General features: G+C 38.3%; 1 protein-coding gene across 2 annotated transcripts in view; it reads right to left on the reverse strand.

Annotated features, from left to right (window-relative positions):
- The window catches only part of FHIT (fragile histidine triad diadenosine triphosphatase), a 1,432,969-nt gene that overhangs the window by 1,339,977 nt on the left and 65,192 nt on the right, over nucleotides 1–27,800 (reverse strand). The gene's annotated exons all lie outside the window — the stretch shown is intronic.

The raw sequence follows: 27,800 nt of genomic DNA on the forward strand, positions 1-27,800 counted from the left end.
ATATTTTTTAATGTGAAGTCTATATTTCATGGATGAAATTTCACATATGAACAAAAAAATTTTCTTCCAGAAATCCTTCTCCCTCACAAAGAATTACTCCCAGATTAAGAGGTCCAATTAAATACAAACATTAAATATGTCAAAAAGAAACAGAGAAAGGAGGTTAATAGGGAAAGAGGGAAGAAAAGGAAAAAAAAGATCCATGTTTAAACAAAAGATGGGAAGAAAATTAACCTAATCATCTAATCATTTTAGTGGTGAGACTATGGATGATTTAGTTACTTTCCATTTTTACTCATGTTCAAAACAATCACATATCACTTTTTCATGAAAAAGAAACTTGGTATGTATTTTTTTCTCCTCTATACTTTATTTAGATGGATAATTTACATATAATACATAAATCTTTTTTTTTGTCTTTTTTTGTTGTTGTTGTTGTTGCTATTTCTTGGGCCACTCCCGCGGCATATGGAGGTTCCCAGGCTAGGGGTCTAATCGGAGCTGCAGCCACCGGCCTACGCCAGAGCCACAGCAACGCAGGATCCGAGCCGTGTCTGCAACCTACACCACAGCTCACGGCAACGCCAGATCATTAACCCACTGAGCAAGGGCAGGGACCGAACCCGCAACCTCATGGTTCCTAGTCGGATTTGTTAACCACTGCGCCACAACGGGAACTCCTCACATAAATCTTAAGAGTATGGATCCATGACATCTTCATGATCCTCCATCCAAAATAAGACATAAATTTATTTGCAGAAAATTCCCTTCTGACCCTGTCCAACTAATAGCTTCCTCAATCCTCCATTTTTATGATTTCTACTACAATTGATTCATATTATTGGTTCTTGATTTACATAAATGGAACAATACAGAGTTTATTCTTTTGTTTGCAGCTTCGTTTGTCAACATGTATTTTTGAGATGCATCTACATTGCTGTATATATCAGATATTCCTTTTTGGTTTTCAGTATGTCATTATACTACTACAGCATAATTTGTTAACATTTACCCATTGATGGTCATTTGGATTTTCTCATGTTTTTGGCTATTATGAATAAAGCTACCATGAACATTCTTGTGCAACTCTTTTGTGGGCAAACGCACTAAATTATCTTGAATTAAATCTTATGAGGGGAATACATGACATAAAATTTTAAATTTTAAAGTAAGGTCTAGTATTTTCTTTCATGGCCATTGCATACAAAGCTAGAAGAAAGCACTTTTTAACTATTAATGGTTTCAATCTAAGCAAAAGGCCATACACAAAATTCAAAGCACAAATTTGTAAAATATTAGGCTCCTGGATGCAGTGTTCAAACAAGGATGAAGGAATTATAAACTTTCTTGTGACCCCAGAAAACTGCTTATGCTCCTTCTCCTGGATCTTCATTGCCTCCAGTGGAAAGATTTCTAAAGGAATAGAGTTTGCCACAGGAACACTATTCAATCCATTAGTTTTCATAACCAAAATTTCCCTTTAGCTGAAAGCATAGTAAGGAAAGAAAAATAATTCATAAAGTTAAAATTAAACCAATAATATAATTAAGAGGCAATATTTCAGGGCTGAAAGGTCATCACAAGTCAGATTTAAAAATCAGGGAAGTGAGAAACCATTGAAATGAGATCAGTGGATGGCAGAATCATAGATGACATTTCCACAGCATTTACCCCATGCCAGGGAAAAGGAGAAAGGTTTCCTTTGGGGAGGATGACAAGTGCAATCTTGTGATCACATGGCTAAGGATCACTTGTTAAGTGGCTATAAGTAATTTATCACCCAAACCAAAACACTTTTGAGACTGAAAGCAGGTGCTAAAAATAAACATGACTATTAAATTTTTAAAATATTCACTACGTTGACTTACAAATTGGTTTTTTTGTTGTTGTTTTGGGGGTTTTTTGGCCATGCCCATGGCATACAGAAGTTCCTGGGCCAGAGATCAAAGCCACACCACAGCAGTATCCAGAGCTACAGCAGTGACGACATCAGATCCTTAACCCACTGAACCACCGGGGAACTCCAGTTACAAATTGGTTTTATTATACTAACAGACATTTAAAAAATAGTCCTATTTTGAAGTTACCATCATGGCTCAGTGGTTAATGGATCCAACTAGTACCCATTAGGACGCAGTTTCAATCCCTGGCCTCGCTCAGTGGGTTAAAGATCCAGCGTTGCCGTTGCCGTGAGCCATGGTGTAGGTTGCAGATGTGGCTCGAATCCTGAGTTGCTGTGGCTGTGGCATAGGCCAGCAGCTACAGCTCCAGTTTGACCCCTAACCTGGGAACCTCCTTATGCTGCAAGTGCAGCCCTAAAAAAATAATAATAATAATACGAAAAATAAATAAATAAAATAAAAAATCGTCTTACTTAAAATGATTTCCAAAATTACTTTTGTTTAAATATTAAATTAGTATTATTAAAATTGTAAGATTGTATACATGTGTGTACACACACGTGTATTGCAGAGGAAGAAAAACTATTCTCTATGTCTTTGGGTATCTGGCTGGGCCTAAGAATTAAACTGACATAAGACAGATTGACAGTATAAAATACAAATTTCAGTAAAATATAAACTTTAGTGAATTTTTACATGTACATGGAAGTCTTCACAAGAGATCAAAGACCCATACACAATGGAATATTACCCAGCCATTAAAAGGAATGAGATACCGGCATTTTTAGCAACATGGATGGACCTAGAAATTATCATGCTAAGTGAAGTCATACAATGAGGCACCAACATCATATGCTTTCACTGACATGTGGAATCTGAAAAAAGGACAGAATGAACTTCTTTGCATAACAGATACTGACTCACAGACTTTGAAAAATTTATGGCTTCCAAAGGAGACAGTTCGGGGGTGGGGGGGGTACACTGGGGTTGTGGGATGGAAATCCTATAAAATTGGATTGTGATGATCATTGTACAACTATAAATGTAATAAATCCATTGAGTAATAATAAATAAAAAACAAACAAAAAAAAAACCAAAAAAATAACCAAACAAAAAGAGATCAAAGACCCAAAGAAGTGGATAGAGAGGATACTTTTGAGAAAGAAACAATAAATTTGTGGAGAACTGACAAGACAAAGGAGTTTGGGCGTGGGTAGTAAATGGTAAAGAGGTAACTAGGAGGATATAGGTTAGTTTAACAAGGTTTGTTTACAGCCACTGTGGCTCCAAACTGCCTGTATCTAATGATAAGGATGGCTTCTATCCTAGTACAGGGAGGGTACTTTTCACAAGGGATATTTATCTCCTGCTTTCAGGAGGGCAAAAGAGAGTCAGTGTGTCCTTCTTGCACTGACTGTTTTCCTAAGTATCTTTAATTCAAAATAATCAATATCCCAAAGCAGTATGTTTTGGGGTAACATATTCTGAAGCCCTTCTATCTACATATCCAGGACAAATGCTAATGTGGACAAGATGCAGAGAATTGATATAAACTAGGACAATCCTAATAAGCAAGTTCAGACTCTAGTCCTGTAACAAACTGGGTACTATAGTCAAGTGTCATCTCCATCATGGACTTAACAAGGTGCTGCACTTGTGCTTTCATTCATTCAATAAATAATTTCTGAAAGTCTTTGATATGTTGGGCATTGACCAGACCTGGGGGATAAAATGGTAAATGAGCCCAACCACACTTGAATCCATTGAACCTTCAATCTGTCAGAGAAGAGAGCCAAGGAAGAAGAGGCTGCAAGTGTAAAGGAAAAGGCAGAACCCTCTGAAAGGCTTTTATATAGTAGTTCTCAAGGGGCTGACACTGTCTCCTGAGGTGAGTTTTTGGAATTGTGAGGGGCTGTCTCATCGATGGGGAATGTGACTAGCATTTTTTTTGAAGGGCTCTAGGGATCCTAGATGTTCTGCAATGTGCCGGACAGGTCCACATAGCAAAATAGTCCCATGTCTCTCATGACTTTCTTTCATTTTTTCTTTTTAGGGCTGCACCTGCGGCATATGGAAATTTCCAGGCTAAGGGTTGAATCAGAGCTGCAGCTGCCAGCCTACACCACAGCCACAGCAATGCAGAATCCAAGCTTCAACTGCAACCTACACCACAGCTCATGGCAATGCCGGATTCTTAACCCACTGAGCGAGGCTAGGGATGGAATGCACATCCTCATGGATACTAATCAGGTTCATAATCCACTGAGCCAAATCGGGAACTCCCTTCATTACTTTCAAATGTCCCACCAGACATTCATGTAGATGAAAAGAAAAAAGATTATGATATCTGCTTAATATATCAACCCAATGTATTTTTTGCACATCTAATTCTCACTGAATTTTTCAGGAATGAAAGTTGCACGTAAACCAAAAAAGACTGTACCTTGGAGTTCCTGTCGTGATTCAGTGGAAACAAATCTGACTAGTATCCACGAGGACATAAGTGGTTTACGGATCCAGTTTCACTCCGTGGCTTAAGGATCCAGCGTTGCCCTGAGCTGTGGTGTAGGTCACAGACACTGCTGGGATCTGGTGTTGCTGTCTGTACCTGTGGTGTAGGCCAGTGGCTACAGCTCCAATTTTACCCCTAGCCTGGGAACCTACATATGCCACATGTGCAGCTCTACAAAGACCAGAAAAAAAAAAAAGATTGTACCTTGTTTTGTTCAAGACTTTACCAACAGTTTTGGTTCACTGTTTCAGAAAATCACATCACTGACAGCAATGGGGCTTATGATACTCAGTCTTCCAATATAAAACACAACTATATTAGCCTGCATTCCTATCTGTCACATGAAAATATGTAAGAGGGAAATAAGTTTAGCAGCAAATATTATTAAATTGGCTGTGACACATGACACTCAGGGATATCACCAAATTGCATTCATGGAGAGTGTCTTAAATATTTCATTTTATTGCTGTAATATATGCCTTTGAAAAATTCTGTATCATGATGAGAAATGTGTATTGTAAAAATTTCTGATTAAAATTATTATTTTGTGTTTGCTCCTTGTTTCTCAATCTTACACTGAAAGTGTCCCTAGAGGTCTACCACACAACTTCTTTATGACTTTTTATATTACTGTTTCTTTTTCCAATCTATTCCCTATTCCCTCTTGCCTAGTGAAGGGCTTTTTAAGAACTAGAGACCAAATATATGCCTCTACCTGAGGGAGGATTTCAAGATTAGAGGTATTTTCCTTGTGATGCTTCAGTACCACTCAGTCCCTTATCATAACATAGGGAATTATTCTGCAACTACCTGCATAAACAAGTCCAACTCATTTCCAGGAATGGCACAATTGCTTAGGTTTTCTACCTCCGAACTGGGTAATTTATCTTAACATATTAGCCCTATTTCAACTAAGATTATTTCCATATTTTTTCCCATCATATATGTTATTATTTATCCTAAGATTAGTTTTTATCCTAGTGTTCCCCATACCTCTCCTCTTTCATTTCCGTACTCCTTCAACAGAATGCTTTTCAATCTTTTCTTAAATCTAGTTTTATAAGACGAAGTAGATACAAGCACTGGGCTAATTCATTGCGTATGCAAGTATAGTTGTGCTTAGCATTTACACTGAAATACTTAGTTTATTGTAAGTCTCTTCCCTTTCCTTCTTCCTTCACATTACTAGTTACACTATCATACTATTTTTTTAAAGTATGGGGGAGGTAGGTAATATTATCTGTGAATTTTATTTTATGATAATAAAAAGGACAAAACATTTCTTATAAAAAGAAAGAAGTCTATCTGATGAGATTAAATAGTTGACTCAAATCAAATTGGAGCAGTGGTTGTTTCAGCTGAAACTTGGAGGATGGGTAAGGGTTAGCTGAGTGAAAGGGAAGGGATTAGGGAAGATGGGAAGAGAGGCCAAAACCTCTAAATAGAATCTCCTTTTGGAAATAACACTGAGAAAACAGAAACCAGAGAACGTGAGTTGGAGAAACGGTTACTAAAAGGTGATGAATAAACCATAGAAGGCACAGAGTTGGTTTTTGTTGATAAAAAGAAAAAGCTAACTTTTAAATTTTAATAGGTTCAAGTATAAAAAGGCTAATTTTGTAATTTTAATGGTTCAAATGTTTTGAAATATGTATAGAAGAATACTAATTTCCACTTAGGGCAATAAAACAAAGCTTCCTTTTAAAATAAAATTTAAGCTTAAGACGAAGTAAGGAAAGTTTTTCCTTGTAAGAATTATTTCAGTTAAGACAAGAATATGGTAAATACATAGTAGCTTCTGAATGATTGAATTTGGGGATGCTCCGAGTACAGCATAGAAGTCAAGGGAAGGGAGAGGATTTGAGACATGATGGACAAAGGAAGGAAAGTTCCACAGGCCAAAGTACTGTTCCAGATCTTTATCTTAGAAGAAAAGGGAGGCCGCTAAGTGACTTTAAACAGAGGAAGGACAAGATCATATCTGTACTTTTACAAGATCAGTATGGCACCAATGTGGGAAATAGATTGGAAGTAGTTAAGATGGCTGTGGGTAGCCCAGTTAGACAGTTTTTCCAGTTTTCTAAATAAGAGAGAATGTTGGCCCAAATCAGAAGACAGCGGCAGAGGTGAAGAGGAATTTGAGAGCTATCATATATCCTGGAATCTGAGATGTCGTAAATTAAAAGACCATTGGCTTAATGATAGCTTTTCAGACAGCATGAGGACATACGACACTAAATGAGCATATCAGTTATAAGATCATTATTTCAGAATATGGAAAATCTATGCTTCTTAGAATAGAAGAAACACAATTTTTTTTGTCTATTTTAGGGCCACACCCATGTCATATGGAGGTCACCAGCCTAGCAGGTCCAACCAGAGATATAGCTGCCAGCCTATGCCACAGCCATAGCAACTCAGGATCTGAGCTGCATCTGCGACCTACACCACAGCTCAGGGCAACAGTGGATCCTTAACCCACGGAGTTAGGCCAGGGATTGAAACTGCATCCTTTTGGATACTAGTGGGGTTTGTTAATCGATGAGCCATGACGGGCACTCCAGAAATGCAATTTTTAGAGGTTAGAATAGGATATGGAGACTGATCTGATGACTGATAATAGTAAACAAGCTGTTGGGAAAAGTTGAAATTGTCAGACTACCTTGTCCTCAGAATTTCGAACATCTAGAGACTTGGCTTTCTTTGCTTTCTGTCTCTAATCAACATGACAGACAATTATGGTGATGTAGATGGAGTCTAAAATTGAGAAGCTCATTGGAGAAAATAAGAAAAAAATCCCTTCTCAAGTAAAGATATACTTGAGAAAGGAATGGTGGCCTGCTGGCATTCTAATATCAGAGGACTAAAACTTGTAAGAAGAAGTTTGCTTCCAGGAGACAATGTTCACAGCACTCTGAAAGTCAAGGCCTGGTTGTTGCTATTATTAAGAAGATGATGATTTATAGCCAATGCCCATGAGCCAGGCCTCAAGGTTTGTTTACAATTTACAGTAAGAGGAGCCCAGCCTTAAATTATTGTTAGTAACCCTTGAAGTTTTTTAAAAAAGAGAGAGAGAAAAAATAAGAAAATTATGTAAATACATACATATCTTTTAAGTTTATTGCTTGGGGCCCAAGGAGGACGGGGGTGAGGGGGGGGCACATTTCACAATTATATATACCTTTTCTTTTCAAAGTTTAACTTTTCAAAGATGAATATATTTTTTTACTCTGCTCCCATTGCTAGGAACTTTCAATTACTCTATTCCTTTGTAACTTCTGTGCATTTAAAAACCCCAAATCAGCTATCACTTAAAAAATTAAATACAGTACATTTTCTAGGGGGTTAAAAATCACCTGGCTCACATGTGGCAGATCCATCTGGCCAGGCACACCTAGTTATTCATGAAAGCCATTTTTCACTGGGCCCAAGGAAACCTAAAATGATAGGACCATTGACATTAAATGAACCAAACATATACTAGAGTAACAAATGACGTTAAGAAGTATATTTGAGCTGTCAGGGACAGTATCAGGGAGAATCCCTGGATGACAGACATGATAATGTAGAAGAAAGAACCTTCAGAATCAGAAGGGTTGGGGAAAACTCCTCATATAACAATTTAAAAAATATATAAGGAGGAAATCATATATAAAGTAAAGCCTGGAAAAGCAGAGAAATTTTGTTATTTTTTTCCTCTACCTGCAGTAGCCTTCTGGTGTTAGTGCTGCAATGCTTTTGCTTCCCCGCAATATTCTCAACACTAACAAGATCAGAGGAAATGATTTATTCCAACCCCTCTCCTGCTACCTCTGAACGGCAGCGGGTGTCCTTGGGGACAGAGGATTTCTGAATTGCTTTCGGCCATCTGATATTGGAACTCTGCAGCCTTCCCTAGAATGAGCCAGAAAAAATCAAAATAATTACATTAATGCCGGGAATCAAAGTTTATTGACTCTCCCTTGAGGTGGAAAACCAAAAAGCTGGTTACGAAAGTTGCCAGCTTATTTAATGATACTGCTGCCTCCTCCCCGGTCTTGTCAAAACAGCTTTTGAAAGCATTTTCAAATAAAGCCACCTCTGATGTGCTCCAATTCAATAGCTTATCTATTCCCTTTTAAATAAAAGCAAGTGCCCATCATCTCGCCTTCCACATCCAGATCTCCTCAAATAGAAGACCGACAGGCCCTCTTCCCCTGCCAAGCCACTGCCAAAGGCAATTCTCCAGGGCAATATCCTTGTCATCATTTCCGCTCCCCTCAGGAAGGTTCTGCCTCATTGAATATTCTTCTAAGCCAATGAAAGAATCACATGCCTCCCCAAAGTGGCAATCTGCATTTATTACAGCATTCATGGCTGCTAGTGAAACTTGCAGCAGCTGGCTTCCTTCGCTTGCCAACAATTCTTTGCAATGCCCAAGTGAGGGGGGACCCTTCAGGACACCCATTTCATAGATGAGCCCACAGACACAAAGATGAGGCATCATCCTTATACCCTTCACAGAATAGCTAAGGCTCTGACAAATAATATGCTCAAAAGAAAAGATCTCTTGAACTGACTGGATTAACTGCAATGGGTAATCAATTTTTTTGAAATAAACTGAACCAAATTGAACTGAACTAAGCAAAATCTTGCCCCCTTTAGGCCAGGCCAACACTTCCTTTCTTTTTTTTCATCTCCAGGGTTGGGTTTTGGGTTTAGGTTTTGTTTACTTTTTATTACAGAAATTCTCAAAGAGAAAGAGGAATAAGTATAATGAACTTGCAAGCAATCATCCACCCATGGCCAACAAGGATTAAGATTTTTCCTGCATTTGCTCTGTCTATTCCCTACTTTCCTTTATTTGTTGGAATGTTTTAAAGCAAGGACAAGACATATCATTCAATGCCTAATTTCTTCAGGCTTTATGCTGCACGAAAAGAAGTTAACACTGCAGGCCTGAGGCTGCTAACCTTAGAAAGGCCTGTCCACAAAGTTGACTCCTGGCTGGCATCTGGGAACTTGGATTTCAGAAAGTTTCCCACCATTCACAGAATGGATCAGAGTGGTTCATTTTGCCTAAACTGTCTGCACAAGCAATATGCTTTTACAATACACCTGCTTTCCTTTTGGAAGTCTGGAGTTGTGATACATATTAGGCAGATGGTGCCTATGTGACCGCCTCCAGTAAAAACCTTGGATGCTAAAACTGTAATGAGCTTCCTGTCAGATAAGGTTTCACACATGTTGTCACAATTAGCACGCCCCTAGTGACTCCATTGGGAGAGGACACTCTGAACCTTGTGCCTGGCCTATTTCCTCTAGACTTCACCCTGTATGCCTTTTCCCTTTGCTGATTTTGCTTTTTATCCTTCTGCTGTAATAAATCATGGCCATGAGTACAACTACTACATGCTGACTGAGTCTTGTGAGTATTCCTAGCAAATCACTAAACCTGGGGGTGGTCTTGGGACCCTTGACACTTTTGCCTACCATTCAACTTAAAGTTCACTTCTTCAAAAAAAACATTGCTGACCTTGGAGAGATACCAAACTAGGGTAGAACCCTTTTGCCCACTCTCATTGCACCCTGAATGTCTCCTTCACAGAATTTAGCAAAAGTGCACCTATATATTGTAAAAATTATTTATTTATAGTCTGTCTCCCCCATCCAAGTATCTACACCCCCTAGACAAGAACCATGTCTGTTTGGCTATGTATCCCTTGTAACAAATATTGAAGGTATGAATTTTAAAAAGCCCCAAGAAAATACCAAACCTTCCTTCCAAGTACAGTTTAAGAGCCACAGTTTCTTTTTAAGAGGTATGTTTTTCTATGATTTCCCCTGCATTTTACTCATTCATTCACCAACCATACACTTTCTGTATAATCCTTAATATGTCCCAATTTAGATTAATTTTTACTTATTACCATCACTTTATAATTAGCAAGATCATCCCAATGGTTCATCTGCTAGGGGAGGAGGCACACATCTGCATGGGGCCTCCCCTCTTGGGCTTGGTGACTAATCTATCTTCTTACAATACAAGTAGCATAGGACCCTCTTATTCACCTCTGAATCCTCTGGAATTTCTCATTCAAACTGAGACCCTTGGAATGATTTTTCAATGTCCACTGAAGTTTGAGAACCACAGATCTGGGTTACCCTCAGAAGCAGAAGGAGAACTATAAGAAAACACATAGGCATGGCTCTTCTGCTGATTTTTTTAAAAGATGAATGTACCACAGTATAAAATGTGAAATAAATTATGTAAAGCACATTCTACTATGGCAACACCATACAACAACAGATAGAATAAATACATATTCCTTTAAAAAAAAAAGTGAGCTGTTTGTATGCTATAAGAGAAACCTTTATGTATACACAGACGGTCATGCACTTCATTTGTGTACAGAAATGGTCAAGCAGATTTTTTTTCATAGTAGATGAAAATAAAATCTGATGGGACACACTTGAATGAAAACTGGCAAGATTTTTTTTAATTGTAAGTTTGAGTATTCACATCCTCTGCCTCATCTAGAAAATTCACTCCTGGAGTTCCCGTCGTGGTGCAGTGGTTAACGAATCCGACTAGGAACCATGAGGTTGAGGGTTCGATCCCTGGCCTTGCTCAGTGGGTTAACGATCCGGCGTTGCCGTGAGCTGTGGTGTAGGTTGCAGACGCGGCTCGGATCCCGAGTTGCTGTGGCTCTAGCGTAGGCCAGTGGCTACAGCTCCGATTGGACCCCTAGCCTGGGAACCTCCATATGCCGCAGGAGCGGCCCAAGAAATAGCAAAAAGACAAAAAAGAAAAGAAAAGAAAAGAAAATTCACTCCTAAGTATATAATAATACCCACAAGAAACCTTAGCACATATGTCAAAGTCCATCAGTGAAAGGCCACCAAGAAACACAATGGTAGTCAAAGTTAAGTGTTTCAACTCATTATAGCAATAGAGAAGGCACACTTGTTGGCTTAGAATCATGCAGCTTGAGTGATATTGCATGATCCATGTTTACTGAATAAAAAAACATAGTGGAAAAAAAAATAAGAGAGAGAGAAGGCACTTCAGAAGAAGCTTGGAAGCATCTCCATATTGCTCCCAAGAAGTTACGAGGACCTTGTAGGCACTGGAGGCTCAAGGAAGACTCTAGTTGGCCTAGAAGCGGTGATCACTCAGAGAAAGGTAGATAATAGTCAGAAGAGAGGGACATTTAGCTATTTTGTTTAGTCATTTACAGGGTCACAGAATTTCTGTTATGTCTGGTGAGCATCATTTATGTGCCACCAAGTGCCAACAATGCCATGTTTATTTTCCTATGTATGTGTCAGGAGATGTGTATTAAGAACTTTCATAGTGGCACCATTCATACCAGAAAGAAAGAAAAAAAGATAAAAGGAAAAGAAACAAACCAAATGGCCGCTGATGTTAAATAATTAAAAAAGAGAGAGAGAGAGAATGATGGACATGAGATTAGTAGTTACCCCTTAGAAGGAGTAAAAGATGGGATTAAAAGGGCACACATTTGGATGTCAATTATTAGTAATATTCTTTTCTTAGGTTTACAATTATGTGTTACAGTATGAAATAAATAAATAAATTGGAATAGAGTTAATGCGTGAATGAACCAAGGATGACAGTGCAAAATGAACCAAGTACCATAATTAATCTATCTCTGTGACCAGAGATACAAATTATTTTAAAACCAAAAAAAAAAAAATCATAATAATCATCCTTACCTACCTTTCCTTCTCAGGCACCCATTCTCTACTGAGCACTTGTAGCCATTACACACTAGGTGCCAGTTGTGTTTATACAGCAGCTACAATAAACATGACTTTTTATTAAATGCAAATGTCACCACAAAGCAGAATCAACTATTGACTTTGCGCAACCTCTCATCAACAGAACCATCAATATGTCGAGCAAGGCACAGGATTTATTATCTATGCACATCTTTCAGAAAGCTTTCTGAAACACAACTAGTTTCCATAATTGGTAACCAAGTAAAACCACAGGCAGCCAGAAGAACACAAGTCTTTTCAGGAAACTGTAAATTAAAGAAAGATGTCTAATTAAGTGCATAGTGTACACTCATGCAGGCATCTCACGTCTTGCTCATTGATGATGGCAATCCTTGCTACCTCTCCGATTTTACAAATATGGTATCATCTCTGACATAAAGGCCAGAATACTTTTCATGGTCCTAATATGCTCACTCCTTTTACCTTTTCCATATCATTAACCACTTCATAATTTTCTTTATCTTCAGTGACATTTGATTTTGAGAACATTTTTGCAAAATAGCAATGCCAGGTCCAAGTTCACTACAGCAATACTTTATAAGAACCAAAGGAATAAATGCTTTTTAGCAAATAAGAACACACCGTCAAATGACACCTATTTTTAAAAAGCTCTATAGGACTTTCCGTCGTGGCTCAGCAGAAATGAATCTGACCAGTGTCCATGAGGTTAACCCCAGTATGCAGGTAAGGATCTGGAATTACCATGAGCTGTGGTGCAGGTCACAGAGACATTCAGAGGTGACTGTGGTGGAGGCCAGCAGCTATAGCTCCGATTCTGCCTCTAGCCTGTGAACATCCATATGCCTCAGGTGCAGCCCTAAAAAGATTTTAAAAAATAAATAAATAAAAATAAAAAGCTTTATAAACTATGTCAGGAGCAGTGCTGGGAGGTAGGGGATTACACTGCCAGACACCATAAAAAAAAAAAAAACCATAAAATTAAACTTTAGCAATCCGTTAGATGACCTAGCAATTGTGATGGTTATACGACTAAAAGAAGTAGACTAGGAAAAATCTCATGATATTTCATACCAATCCAGCATTGCTGCTAATTTTTTTTAGGCCCAAGTGTGACTTTCCAACACTAACTATTACTCCTCAAGGGAAAAAAAAATACAGGTTATTTTAACAAATGTCTGATTTCTCTCTGGCTTTGGTCCAGACTACATCTGTGGTTTATTTTAAAAATACTTGAAAAATAATTGTGTCTTGTGATTTGATCTGAGGTGACTCTATTTGAAATAAACATGGCTAACATTTTACATTTGGTCTTCGCAAAGTTTTTGATCTACTGAGAGGAACACTAAGGAAGTTACATACCTCACTGATAAAACAGGTAGAATAAATTAGGTTTCGGTTTGATGACATATACGCATTAGGGCACATTATAAAAAGGCTTTCCTCTCTACAGAGAAAAAGTCCCACCTCCAGGATACAGCTTGGCCAGTGATGCACAAGCTGCATTTCAACAATATCCACATCCCCAGTGGGCACTTTGGTCCAGTGCATAGACTATTAAACCACGAGGGTGGTCTAGACACATGTGCCACGTTTCTTCATTATTCATTCAGTGTTTTCACTTCTCTTTTCCCCTTAAAATAATCCTATTAGATGAAGAGTTCCTGAAATAGAAGGAACATCCAAAGAGATCCATGAATGGACTTCAAGGGATTCATCATCCCCCTGAAATGGATGCAAAATGGTATGTCTGTATGCACATGCTGCCTTCTGGAAGGAGAGGTTCCCCAGAGCATTGATGCCAGGTTAAAGTGACTGTGTCTTGAGTCTGTGACATCAGGGAGTGAAGAAAGTAATAAAATCAAGAATCCACACTATCTGCCATAACTATTGCATATTTTCTTCCTAAACCACATTCCACAGTTTATTCCAATCATCAGTCTTCTCATTCCATAAAGCAATATTCATACTTTAAATGTGTTAATAATTTACCTGGAGAACTTGAGAAAATTATATACTCCTGGTCCCCACCCTACCCCAGCTCTGAAATTCAGATGCTATCAATCAAGGATAGAGCCCCCAAATCTGCATTTTTTGGCAAGTGCCTCGTGATTCTGAGGCAGACGGTTGGAGAATCAAGCTTTGAGAAATGTGCTGTGATCCATCATCAGGCTGGAATTGCACACATGGATTCATCTACTCAAGGGGAAAAAGAATGGAATCTATTCCTTTGTAAAGATAGGACTTGTGAGCCATAAGGATATTAGGAGGCCCATCTTTTTCAGTAATCACTGTTGCTTGACAGTTTCTATAGCATGTTAAGATGACTGTTAACTGATAACTTTTATTACATTTTCTTATACAGTAAAACACAGGAGGAGTTCCCGTCGTGGCGCAGTGGTTAACGAATCCGATTAGGAACCATGAGGTTGCGGGTTCGGTCCCTGCCCTTGCTCAGTGGGTTAACGATCTGGCGTTGCCGTGAGCTGTGGTGTAGGTTGCAGACGCGGCTCGGATCCCGCGTTGCTGTGGCTCTGGCGTAGGCTGGTGGCTGCAGCTCCGATTAGACCCCAGCCTGGGAACCTCCATATGCCGCGGGAGCGGCCCAAGAAATAGCAACAACAACAACAACAACAACAAAAGACAAAAGACAAAAATATATATATATATTAAAAAACACAGGAATGTACAATGTAAGAGATGAGTATATTCTAAAACAATACAGGAAAGAAAAATAACAGTAGTCATGTCCACTCATTATTTGTATAGACTGACTACCATGGGGAACACTGAAATGCCTTTTCAAAGCTACATTGTGTCTTTAAATTGGGTTAACTCAATGTGTGTAGCCATGAAACAAGTAGCTATAGAGATGTAAAGGATGGACACTTTTCTACATTTCTCTTTTTTGCCTTTTATTTTCCCTGTGGTCTTTAATGCTTTTTCTCTTTGGAATGGATGAAGTTATAAAGTTGCATTACATAAAAGTTTTGCCTGAAAGATTGGTAATCATGCACTCTGCTACAGAACTCTCCAGTCTATTCAATCTAAAAAAGGCTCTTTTGTTTAGCCAGGATTATCTCCTTTGCAAAGTATAACAGAAATATCTGGATATAAAATCAAGAAATTATTCATAAATATTATGAAAGATTTTCTGAACTATTTACTGTTAGAGGCCTGATTTAGCAAACAGTAAGATGCCTTTTTCTGGGAGGATTTTTTTACTTTTTTCTTTTAACTAAATCACCCACATTTCAAAAAAAAAAAAAAGGATACACATCTCACAGCACTTTCACCCATGATTACAGCAGAAGGAAACAAATTGCTATTTTTAAGAGACAGCTTTAATATCTTTTACTACATTTGGAAATATATATATATTATCTCCTGTAGGTAGCTTATTTATTTACTTATCTTGGCATTTCTTTAAAGTCTTAGTGCTGAACCAGCCAATGAAATGCATTATTCCACTGGTAGTTTTCTAGCAGAAATAAAACTAGAAGGAGCATGTATTACTGATAAGTCAGACACAGTAACACTAATTCAAAAAAAAAAAAAAAAAGACTCTCTAGCTAAAGGTTAATAATACAACTCAATCAAGACCAGTGACATTTTTTATCAAACATTTGTGAAATTGCAGTTTTGAACTCTGGCCTGCTACAAATTGAATTAAAAGGTGCTGTTCTAATTCTGTCTCGTGGTACTAATATAGAAAAAACAGAGAGCCTGCATTGAACACACCCAGTTTAGGAAAAAGGAGGGTGATTCTTTTATTCTCAATAAGAAAGTTTTTAACACACAGTTCTTGAGTGGGGTTCCAAGTAAAGATCTGTAGTACCTGTCAATGCTGGTTTAACACTTCAACAAAGCAGATCATCAATTTAAACTCACCAGCACCAACCATCCTGTTAATTAACTAAATGATTACCCTCTCCTAGTTTAGAGTCCACCTGACACACTTGAAGAAATTCTTCTTTTTTGCAAACCATATGGAGCCTGTGCCAGATATCAACTTGGCAAAACTACTTTGGTTTTCAGGTTCACTGGAAAGGTGTCTCCCTTTGTTCTCAGAGGGGCTCCTGAATGAAAGCCAAGTTCTACTCTCACTTTCTGATTGCCTTCTCTCAAAGACCTTTTTCTTGCTTTCTGCAATGAGAAGGAAGAAACTGGCCATAGGCCATCAATAGACTTGTGTTTAAAGAGATTTAACAAGAGGTGACAAGCTGGATACTCATCATAGTGTGTCAATGTGGAATATAAATGGTCTAGCAATAAATTCTACCCAATACTCTTGGGGTATCCATAAGCTTCCTGGAATCAAATCCAACAAGCTGTAAACAACAAAAATATTTTCATGATCAGATCAAATACTTTCAGAGGAAAAAAAATGTGCTTCAGTGGAAAACTATGCATGGTCTAGATTACAAAGGAAAACTCCTTTAAAAAAAAAAGAAAACTTCCTCTCAGCTATCAGGTTATCAGATTCTGATTCTCTGAGAACTATTTTACAACTCTGTAAATTGTAGATAATTGATAGTAACACATGATAATTCTTGTCTACAATTATTTCTTTTTTTTTCTATAATTCTTAGATAGCAAATTCTGTCCTGTCCTTTAGGGGTTCAGTTGACCGTACCCTTGCCCCTAGAAACTACTTCTGCTTCCATTTGTAATATCCGATTCAGTATTCCTAATCTATAAATGTGTTCTTTGGCTTCTTTTTGGACTGGTTATAACATCTGACTACTTTTCTCATTCTGAATCAAATATAATCTTTAATAAATATTCACTTTATATCAGTAGGAGAGTCATGATCTCATCTCTTTTTTTAGACTTATCCTTTAATACATGTATAGATCTTAGACTAGAGATATCCAGTTTAGAATCTTAAGTTGTATGAGTATGTCATGCTGCTTCCTCCCACGGCCTTTGCACATGTCATTGCTCTGCCTGGAATGTTTTTCCCTCATCCTCACTCCAGTCCCTGCACATACTTAATTTCTCATCTTCCTTCAGATTTTGGCTCACTCATTATTTTCATAAACAGGTTTTCCCTGAACACCCCTCCTCTCAGGCTCAAATTTCCCTGTCACATGCTCTCATTGCACCATGTACCTCTCCTGTGTAGGACTTAACACCATCAACCTATCTATTTGATCTTTCTAATATTTGTTTCCCTCACTATAATAAATGTAACCTGATGGTAAGGACAATAATCTGTTTTTGCACATCACTGTACCCCCAGCTCCAGTCCCTGCCTGGCACACATAGGGCTCAAATATATGCAGAAAATGTATGCAGAAAATTTCTGCATGCATTGAAGAAGCAATATATCTGGGATCAGTGAATGGATTGGGCTCTGAAGACTCCTGTTACAAATCAGTAACACAGATCTGGACCAAAGCCAACCAAGAAGAAGGAAAAGGAGAGAGTAAATTGTGAGGTTAAGTGCCAATGATTTGGAAGACCATGGAGCTAACTATTAAGATAGTTCAATGGTACTCCTTCGGACTTCAGAACCTTTCTGACATTCTTCTCCCCTCCTCCAAAAAGTTCTAAAATCCATGAGAACCTGGGAATTCCTGTATATTATGAATCAGAAAACAGGCAAAAAGTAAAAAGGAAATAGCTTGAGTCCTTTGTGGAACAGAAGCAGCATGGTATATAAGAATGATTGTCATAGTGTAGTCCCTACACCACCAATATCACCTCACCTCAGACCTAATAAATCAGGAATCCTGGAGGAGGAGCCAACCATCTGGGTATTAACAAGCTCCACAGGTGAACATGATGCTTCTCAATGTTAGAGAACCACTGGCACAGAATAAAGATGAGCCCCACAGTCACCCAGTCTCTTCTCTACATAGCTATGAGACCCTGGCAAGTTACTTAAAGTCTCTAAGCCTGAGTTTACTCATCAGGATTATAACAACAAAACTCATCTCATAGGATGGTTATGAGAGTTTTTAAAAATAATATTTATAAATTGCCTAGCAAATATGGATACTCATTAAATTACAGATGCTAGTGGATTTTCTCATTAATTTCTTCATCATCATCACCTTCCTATGTCCAGATTCTCAAGGGCTAGAAACCCAGAGTAGGAAAAATCTGTGTAGTCCTTTTATCTGGTATGATCAGCAGAACTTGCGCTGGGATCTTAGAGATGAGGCAGGAAGGATACAAAACTGGGTACTGTATCTAGTTGATAGCACCATTTTTTGGTTGACAATTTATAACAAAATATATAACTTAGATATGAAGAGCATCTAAGAGATTACACAGCCACTTGGCAACACACTATTTGCTCCTCACAAAAAACCTAGGATGGAGTTCCCATCCTGGCGCAGCAGAAATGAATCTAAGAACCATGAGGTTGCGGGTTCGATCTCTGGCCTTGCTCAGTGGGTTAAGGATCCAGCGTTGCCATGAGCTGTGGTGTAGGTCACAGACGTGGCTCAGATCTGGTGTTGCTGTGGCTCTGGCATAGGCTGGTGGCTACAGCTCCGATTAGACCCCTAGCCTGGGAACCTCCATGTGCCGCAGGTGCAGCCCCAAAAAGACAGGAAAAAAAAAAAAAACCCAAAAACTAAGAGCTGTTACTTCATTCAGACAAGTCAGAGGATGTGCCCAAGGTCACACTGCAGGTCCTCCCAAGTTACCTCCCTATCCAGAACTTGAAACCAGGTATCGTGATTCCAAATTCAGTACATTTCTTCCTCTAATTCTGCCTACACTTTTGTTTTTGCTTATATCATTTGCCCAAGGAAACAAACACTCACCAGACACATTGAAGAATAAAATAACCCTGACATTCTTTAGAGAGCTTCTTGGACCCGGGCATATGGTTCCTCTGATTGTCTTTACTTATAAACCTCACATTTAAAGGAGCAGTCCGTATTTTTAAGCTCCTTAGAAGCAATATTTGGTCCCGTCTGCTGTATGTTTTATTTTTAATACAGACACTTATTTCATGCTGAACTCAAATCTGCTTCACACCAGACTTTTAAAAACCCAACTTTCTAAATTTGCACTTGTATTACAGAAAGCTATGGAGCATCTTCTCTGCTGTAAGGTCACTTTCACAAATGCTATCCATTCATTTTGGTAATGAGTATTCCTAAGGCACCTCCTCCTTGCCTGGCACTGGTGAAGAAGGTATCACCCTCCCAAGAGAGTAAAGGATAAGAGCCTCAGACTATGGTAAGTGCCTAATGCAAAGGAATCAAATGATAAAGAAGTGGTCACCTACACCCCCATGGGGGGCTGAAGAAGCCCAGAAAAGCAAATCCAGACAGGGTAGTCAGAGAAAGCCTCATCAGAAAAAACATGCTAAAGCATATCTTGGCACAGAAAAGTCTAAAATAGAAAGCCAGTACATGAAACATGAGCTGAAAGAATGGGTTAGGAGTGGCTTATCTTGAAAACGGAGATTCAATCCAGGGGTTTTCTTGAGCAGTTTCTCCTAAGATAAATAAAATTTATATTCCTACCTCTATCAAATATAGTTGTTTAATTATATAAATATTATAAATTATGAAACATTTTCTTATATTTAGTATAAATATAAAAGTTTGATGCTGTTTATAAAAATTCAATTTATAAAAAAATGAAACAGCCTCTGCCCCAAATTTGCATGTATAGAAGAAACTAAAAGAAATAAGTTACCAAGAACTAGAAAGGAAGAGAAGGGAGAAAGAAAAGAGTTATTCAATGTTTTTTTAATTGTGGAGCTCCATGTTTTGACATAATTTATTTAATCTCTAAAACAATTCAGATTTTAGGTACCATCATATTTTTCAAAGGAAGAAATGTAACTTCAGTGAGGTAAGCTTATTTGCCCAAGAACAAATAAATGACAGAACAGAAAATCTGGTTATGCATAATATAAACATATAAATCTATATATCCAGTATCTATATCATGCCCATTCTACAAAGCCAGGGTCAGCAAACTAGGGCTCAAGAGCCAAATTTGGGCACAACCCCTTTGTACAGCTGCAAACTAAGAACGATGTTTATATTTTTAAATGATAAAAAATTCAAAAGAATAATGTATCATGACATGTAGAAGTTGCATAAAATTCAAATTTCAATGCCCATAAATAAAATTTCATTGGAACACAGCCACATCACCTACTGCCATGATGGTTTTCACCCTACAAGGTGGGGTTGAGCAGCTGTGAAAGAATCTGTAGAATCCCAAATCCTAAAATATTAACTATTGAGCCTTTTACCCTAAAAGTGTGTAAACCCCTGAGATAAAAAAAAGAATCCACAGAAATAAAACAACAAACACACTTGGAAATGTTATTTCAAGTTTGAGTGCAAAAATATATACAAAGAATGGCTATAAAACACCTCTAAAAGAATTTAACCTAATGGCAGTTTCACCCAGAGGTTTTATATTTTTCTGGTCCTAGTAAGGCAATGGTAAGTCAATCTCATCACAGGGGTTTTTCACATCTCAACTTGAGCAGCTGCCTTTCAACCCACATTCTCAGAAAGGAAGCAACACAATGTGGCCACTCCGTATTCATTGGTTCAACATGGTTCTTAAACAATAAGGGTTTAGTTCTGGGCATGGTTTCAAACTGTTTTTGTTGATTCCCAACTATATTGTCTTCTCTAAATATTTTCCAGTCCAAGTGCATATGCTCAATTATGAAAATGAATTCTTGTAAATAGCCCGATCTGGGTAGATAGTCAATTCACACCATGAAGTTCAATTTTTACAGTACAGGGAAAAACGCTACTTTTTCTTTTCAGTCTTCGGGCTGCAATGTTGAAGGCTAGAGGCCACGTGCTATAAAATGTCTCCAGTTTGTCATATGTACCTACTATTGAGCTCTCTGCCTTCTTTGTCATTCACTTGTGTATGGTCATCCTCAGATAATGGGTCATTTGGGACATTTCAAAGGTTAAGTCACAAGTCAATACTTAGGGCATATACCTTAAGCCAAAGACAGGCTTAACCTTGTAAGGAAAAAAAAAAAAAAAATGCTGCACTTCAATAGAAAGCTATGCATCATCCATAGCATACCCTACCCAGCTGTCTGATTCTAACCCTATTCACAATCTTTGAGCTATTTTGCACCACTTTGTATACGTAACTGATAAATACTGTTCTGACAGTGTTTTAATTTACTTCCACTACACTGTGGAAAAACCAGTTTTGTCTTGATTTGCAACTCATCTCGACATTGGTTTCCTCTGTATACATTTGTGCTACTTTGACTTTCCCTTCAAGTCAGTTATAACACCTGTTTGGTTCCCTCATATCATATAAGTAAAATAAGATCTTTAGCACATGCTCATTTTCATACCTATAATGAGAATCATGGGTTTACTTTTCTCTGAAAATTATTTTTTAACAACCTAAAAGTTTGGTAAGAATTCAGATTTATTTCAAATGCTATTTTTAAACACTTTAAATATTGAATGATATTCACCTTTAATGTGAATTTAGTTACAATTAAATTAGTTTTTAAAAAAAGAGGACTCAGTGGTTAACAAATCCGACTAGGAACCATGAAGTTGTTCCTCACAAAAAACCGAGGTTGGAATTCCCATCCTGGCGCAGCAGAAATGAATCTGACTAGGAACCATGAGGTTGCGGATTGGATCCCTGGTCTTGCTCAGTGGGTTAAGGATCCGGCGGTTCCGTGAACTCTGGTGTAGGTTGCAGATGCGGCTCGGATCCTGCGTTGCTGTGGCTCTGGCGTAGGCCGGTGGCTACGGCTCCGATTAGACCCCTAGCCTGGGAATCTCCATATGCTGCGGGAGCGGCCCTAGAAATGGCAAAAAGACAAAAAATAAATAAGAAATAAAAATAAATAAATTAGTTTAAACCATACAGAAAAATATGACAAGAAATACCTCTTTCTGTCCTTTTCTATTGCTTGATTTTTTGGGTTTTGTTTTTTGGTGGTTTTTTTGGTATTCTTGTCTTTTTAAGGCTACACTCACAGCATATGGGAGCTCCCAGGCTAGAGGTTGAATCGGAGCTGTAGCTGCCACCTATGCCATAGCTACAGCAAAATGGAATCTGAGTCATGTCTGCAACTTATACCATAGCTCACAGCAATACTGGATACCCAACCTACAGAGTGAGGCCAGGGATAAAACCCGCATCCTCGTGGATACTATTTAGGTTTGTTACCACTGAGCCACACTGGGAACTCCCTTTTCTAATGCTTTTGAATTGATGCAAAATGAAAATTGTGCAGAGGGGCAAGAAACAGCTGTTAAAGAAACATTATTTTGACACTTCTTAAAACAATAAGGGATATTTTATTCAGGACTATTGCAATACAGGAGACAAATCAAGCTCAACTCCAAACACAGAAAATATGGTTAGGGATTTACAGCCAAGAAAGAGAATAAGGGGGTCGGATGGAAAATCACTAAGAGGAAACCTCAAGGTAGGGAGCATATTGCTAAACTTGCTTAATAAGATTCATGCTTAAGACAGGCCAAGGATCTAGATATCAAGAGTGAGAGATGAAAAGAATCATCAGATATCACTTAGCAAGGTTTTAAATTGGCCTAGGCAGGCCAAAGATAGGGAGGCCAAGATCCAGAAGGCGGCTCAGAGGAGCCTAACTATATTCTAGTCAAGAAGAGAGTCTTTGTCACAAGCAAATTTACAGAAGTGTAAACAATTAAACAATTCTTGTCCTTAGGGAATTTAGAGTCTAATAAAAGAGAAAAATAAGTCACTCAACTAGGCCAAACTACCTTGGTTTTAATTTTAAATTAATTTTTTTTCTTTTTTTTTTCTAGGGCCACACCTGCAGCATATGGAAGTTCCCAGGCTAGGGGTCGAATAGGAGCTAAGGCTGCTGGCCTGCACCTAAGCAATGCCATATCCAAGCTGCTTCTACGACCTACAATGCAGCCCTTAGCAACACCAGATCCTTAACTCACTGAGAGAGGCCAGGGATCAAACCAATAGCCAAGACATGGAAACAACTTCAATGTTCATTGACGAATGAATGGATAAGGAAGATGTGGCACATATATACAATGAAATACTATTCGGCCATAAAAAAGAACAAAATAATGCCATTTCAGCAATGTGGATGGACTTAGAAAAATCTCATATGGTATCACTTATATCTGGAATCTAAAAAAATTATACAAAAGAACTTACTCACAAAACAGAAACAGACACAAAGATTTCAAAACCAAACTTATGGCTACCAAAGGGGAAATGGGGGAAGGGATAAATTAGGCAGTTGAGATTAACATATGCACACTACTATATATAAAATAGATATGTAACAAGGACCTACTGTGTAGCACAGGGAAATCTACTCAATTCTCTGTAATAATCTATATGGGAAAAGAATCTGAAAAGGAAGGATATATGTATATGCATAAATGATTCACTTTGCTGTATACCTGAAACTAATACAACATTGTAAGACAACTATGCTCCAATAAAATATTTTAAAAATCCAAGGAAAAATAATGCAAGGATAGCACAGAATATATAGTGAGTTATCATTCATGTAAAGGGAAAAAACCTAAATGTACACATGTATAGGACATTTCTGGAAAAACATAAGAAAAGCACAAAGTTTGCCTGCTAGAGAGCTGAGGTTTGAGGGACTAAAAATGGAGGCAGACTTACTTTCCACTGTGTACCTTCTAATACCTTTTGAATGACATGACTATATTATCCAATTAAAGAATTTTTTAATCTGAGTGTTGAATTCCTTAAAGGAAATATCATCCAGTTCCCAAGAGGACAGAGGAATCTGTTCTCTATTTTCCCTGATAGATGGCCATCTGACTGTGTTCAAACATTTTCATGAAACTTTCTAGGTTGAGAAGTCAAGTGTCTAGAATTCATTCTGACACTGAACTAAGGTCCTAGATTACTGCTCTGCCACTCACCTCCCAAGCTCTAAGCCTCCTCCACCCTGCGCTATCTGCAATACAGAGTAAGACTCTTCCTCTGCCAGACCTTACAATAATTTGCAGGAAGTTGCTGCGGTTTTCCTTAGTCAGAGGTCAAGAACAAAGGCTGGCAGGGCAGGCTAATGTAATGTGATATAAATGAGTAAAGCAGGCCTGGGCAAGACAAAACAGGCAGCATGCCCCTTCACTTGGAGGCAAGGACACAATGGTAGTGGTGAGCACTATGACCCAGAAATTAAGAGAAGCAGTAACTCTTCCTCTGCAAGGAAAACAATGCCAAGGAGTAAAGAGGGCCAGTTGCTGCCATATCTTCCTAGGGATTTTAGAAACTGATAAATTTATTTTAAATACCTCAAATTTGAAACGCTGACAAGTAAATTAATTTTTAGAACACTGTGCAGACCAAAGTAAATGCATAGCTCAATGTGGCCTGAAAGCCACCCGTTTAAATATTTCTTGTCATCTTGCCTCCAGGTACCGTGAGAATTTTTCTCATTTTGTTATATTCTCGTTGGATTTGCTAGAAAGTAAAACAATAACAATTTAGAAATCTCTTCAAAAAATTTAATCAGTTGTATTTTGATTTGGTTTGACAATTTACTGATCCATCTATCACTAGGAAAGGAGGTAGACAATTTATTTGCCCGTTATTATGCTTGCCTAAGTACTAAAAACAACCAGTTTGTGTATGTGCAGGTGGGTGTGTGGGGGGGTGTGTTGTGTGTATGACGTTTCTAAAGACTTTTGGTACTTACTATTGTTAGAATGTCTTTGGTGGTCTTTGGTGGCTAGAACTGCAAGGTATCTCCCATGGACAGTATATCAAAGCTGAATATATGTATATGTAGCCGATTATACTGCCGGGGTTTATTTTCAAAACATGGTTTTCATTTTCCAACAAGCTTTCAGCGGAAGAAAGTTTCACAGTGAAAAATACAAATTTCCTACCACTCTACCCTGTGAGGACCTAAAGAGACTATTAGGCCATAAAAAAGGAAATTGAGGGATAAATTTAACACTTAAAAGTGACTCTTTTAGCAGGAGGTTTGGGCACCCAGCCAGGTTAACAAGAAGTAGCTTTATACACACATCATAACAGCAGCCTAATCCCTGATCTTCACTACTTTCCACTCAGAGACTCACTGAGTCATTCTGAGTGTCCAGGACTCACTGAGTCATCACAACTAGTGTGTCCCTTCTAACTTGTCGTTTGCTCCCAGTCACCCTGTGTCCTCTGCAGTGCTCTGGACTCTTAACTATAAAACTGTTTTTACAAAAAGACAAAAATTAAATTAAATTTTTAAAAAAAGGAGTTCCCGTCGTGGCTCAGTGGTTAACGAATCCAACTAGGAACCATGAGGTTTCGGCCTTGCTCAGTGGGTTAAGGATCCCTGGCCTTGCTCAGTGGGTTAAAGATCCGGTGTTGCTGTGAGCTGTGGTGTAGGTTGCATATGCAGCTAGGATCCCGCATTGCTGTGGCTCTGGCATGGGCCGGCAGCTATGGTTCCAATTCGACCCCTAGCCTGGGAACCCCCATATGTCACGGGTTCGGCCCAAGAAATGGCAAAAAGACAAAAAACAAACAAACAAAAACTGTCTTTATTTAAACAGACAACAATGGAAAAAGGATGCTTGTAGTTGAATCATGGGCTATACCACTTGAGAACCTATGTGGGTACCCCACAATACTCACATAAAGTTGATGGAGATAGGTGTGGGTCCCACTGCTAAAGGTTGGATGTAGATGAGTAGCTAAAGGAAAATGCAATTGCTAAAGAAGGTACCAACGTATATCTTCCCTCAATGATACATGGACTCAGTATTGCATCCATTTATGCTTTCTACTCTTGCTGTTTTTTGGCTACACCCATGACATGCAGAAGTGCCTTGCCTAGGGACTGAACCAGAGCCACAGCAGTAGAAATGCTGAGTTATTACCACTAGGCCACCAGGGAACTCCTTCCCTACTTTAAGTGGCATAAAAGCAGATTAGGAAACTCCAGATCTCATAGTACACATGAAATGTGCTTACATTGATTATGGTCTAATTCTAAAGTAAATACAACAACTAACAACTCTTACAGAATCTCAAAACCAAGAAATGCCATGATAAAACAATTATATTGTAATTCTGAGGAAGGAGACATTTAATTATAGATATAATTTATGTGAGCAAATATAATCATTTTAAATTTCTAAGCAAATAGGCATATCATTAAATATAAAGCACCAGGAAAGGATTTCGAAACCCATTTGATCCGTTTACATTGGCAAGTGTGATTTATACAGTTTGCCCTTTGGGGGAAAAAAAAAAAAAAAAACCTCAAGATTTTATCATTACAGACCAATGTTGGTTAATTTCCAAATGAAACACTTTATTTTATTTTCTGTAAAAGGGGATTTTTCACATGATAGCCCTGCCAAACTTTGTTTTCAGTTGTTAAAACACTGGTATATCTTTAAATCTTTTCCACTTATTAATTCCAGGAGATTATCTGCACACATTTCTCAGGATATTCTGGTATTTTAAAACATATTGTAATTGTTGTGTCTATATAAATTAAGTGGGCGATTATGACATTGCCATGCAATTCTATGTACCTACTTGCAATGGGATGCTTGAGAGGGCCTCATTATCCAAAGTGGCCTATGTATCAGTCTTTCTAGAACACTAGAAATGAGAGTCAGGGAGCTGGGTCCCAGTCCTGGTGGAAAGCACTGCATGATCTTGCAAAAACTAGAAAAGCACATCTTCCTATGTTTGCATTTCCTCATCCATTAAATGAAGGCAGGCACACCTGGACTCTAACGGGCTGCTGTGATACCCACAAAGAATGATAAAACAGTAAAGAACGTAACAGGAGTTCCTGTCGTGGCGCAGTGGAAACGAATCTGACTAGAAACCATGAGGTTTCGGGTTCGGTCCCTGGCCTCGCTCAGTGGGTTAAGGATCTGGCGTTGTCATGAGCTGTGGTGTGGGTCACAGACGAGGCTCGGATCTAGCATTGCTGCGGCTCTGGTGTAGGCTGGCACCTACATCTCTGATTAGACCCCTAGCCTGGGAACCTCCACATGCCACAGGTTCGGCCCTAAAAGGAGAAAAAGACAAAAATAAAGATAAAAATAAAATAAAGAACGTGACAAAGGTAAGATTACATATGGTTATTGTAATGTGTAATAAAAGAAGAACAAAGCACTAATGCAGATAAAGACCTTGTGGTCTATTACACAAAGCACAGTTTAAACAAAAAGCAGACAAAATAATTAAAAGTAGTTAAGCAATTTAAAGACATAGTCTCTCTTGAAAAAAAATAAAAGTCAGATGGGTAAAATACATTCCTAAGCCAGCACAAACTCTCCTAAAACTTCCTGTCCATCTCTGCCACTCTCAACATCCTCCAGCCAGATAGCAGCTTAACCCTTCCCTCACAGTCATCGAACAGCACTAAGAAACCTTCCATTAAATAAGGAACACATAACAGGTACTATCAACTCAACTTGATTTTACCACATAGGTAACTAACTAATCTACATTCCCAAACTGTGTGTTTTTGGCATTCCTTGGAACTGCAAAGTCAAAGCACTAGCCAAGGTCTCTTTTCATCTTCTTAAAAGCCAATTATAGTTGACAAATACCAGTATCTCAGAGTGTTCAACAAAGTGACTGAAGGGCAATAAATGTTTAGATAAGTGGTGTATGTACTGAATGCAAAGGTT

Source organism: Phacochoerus africanus, chromosome 1, assembly GCF_016906955.1.
Source record: "Phacochoerus africanus isolate WHEZ1 chromosome 1, ROS_Pafr_v1, whole genome shotgun sequence".
Taxonomy (NCBI): Eukaryota; Metazoa; Chordata; class Mammalia; order Artiodactyla; family Suidae; genus Phacochoerus; species Phacochoerus africanus.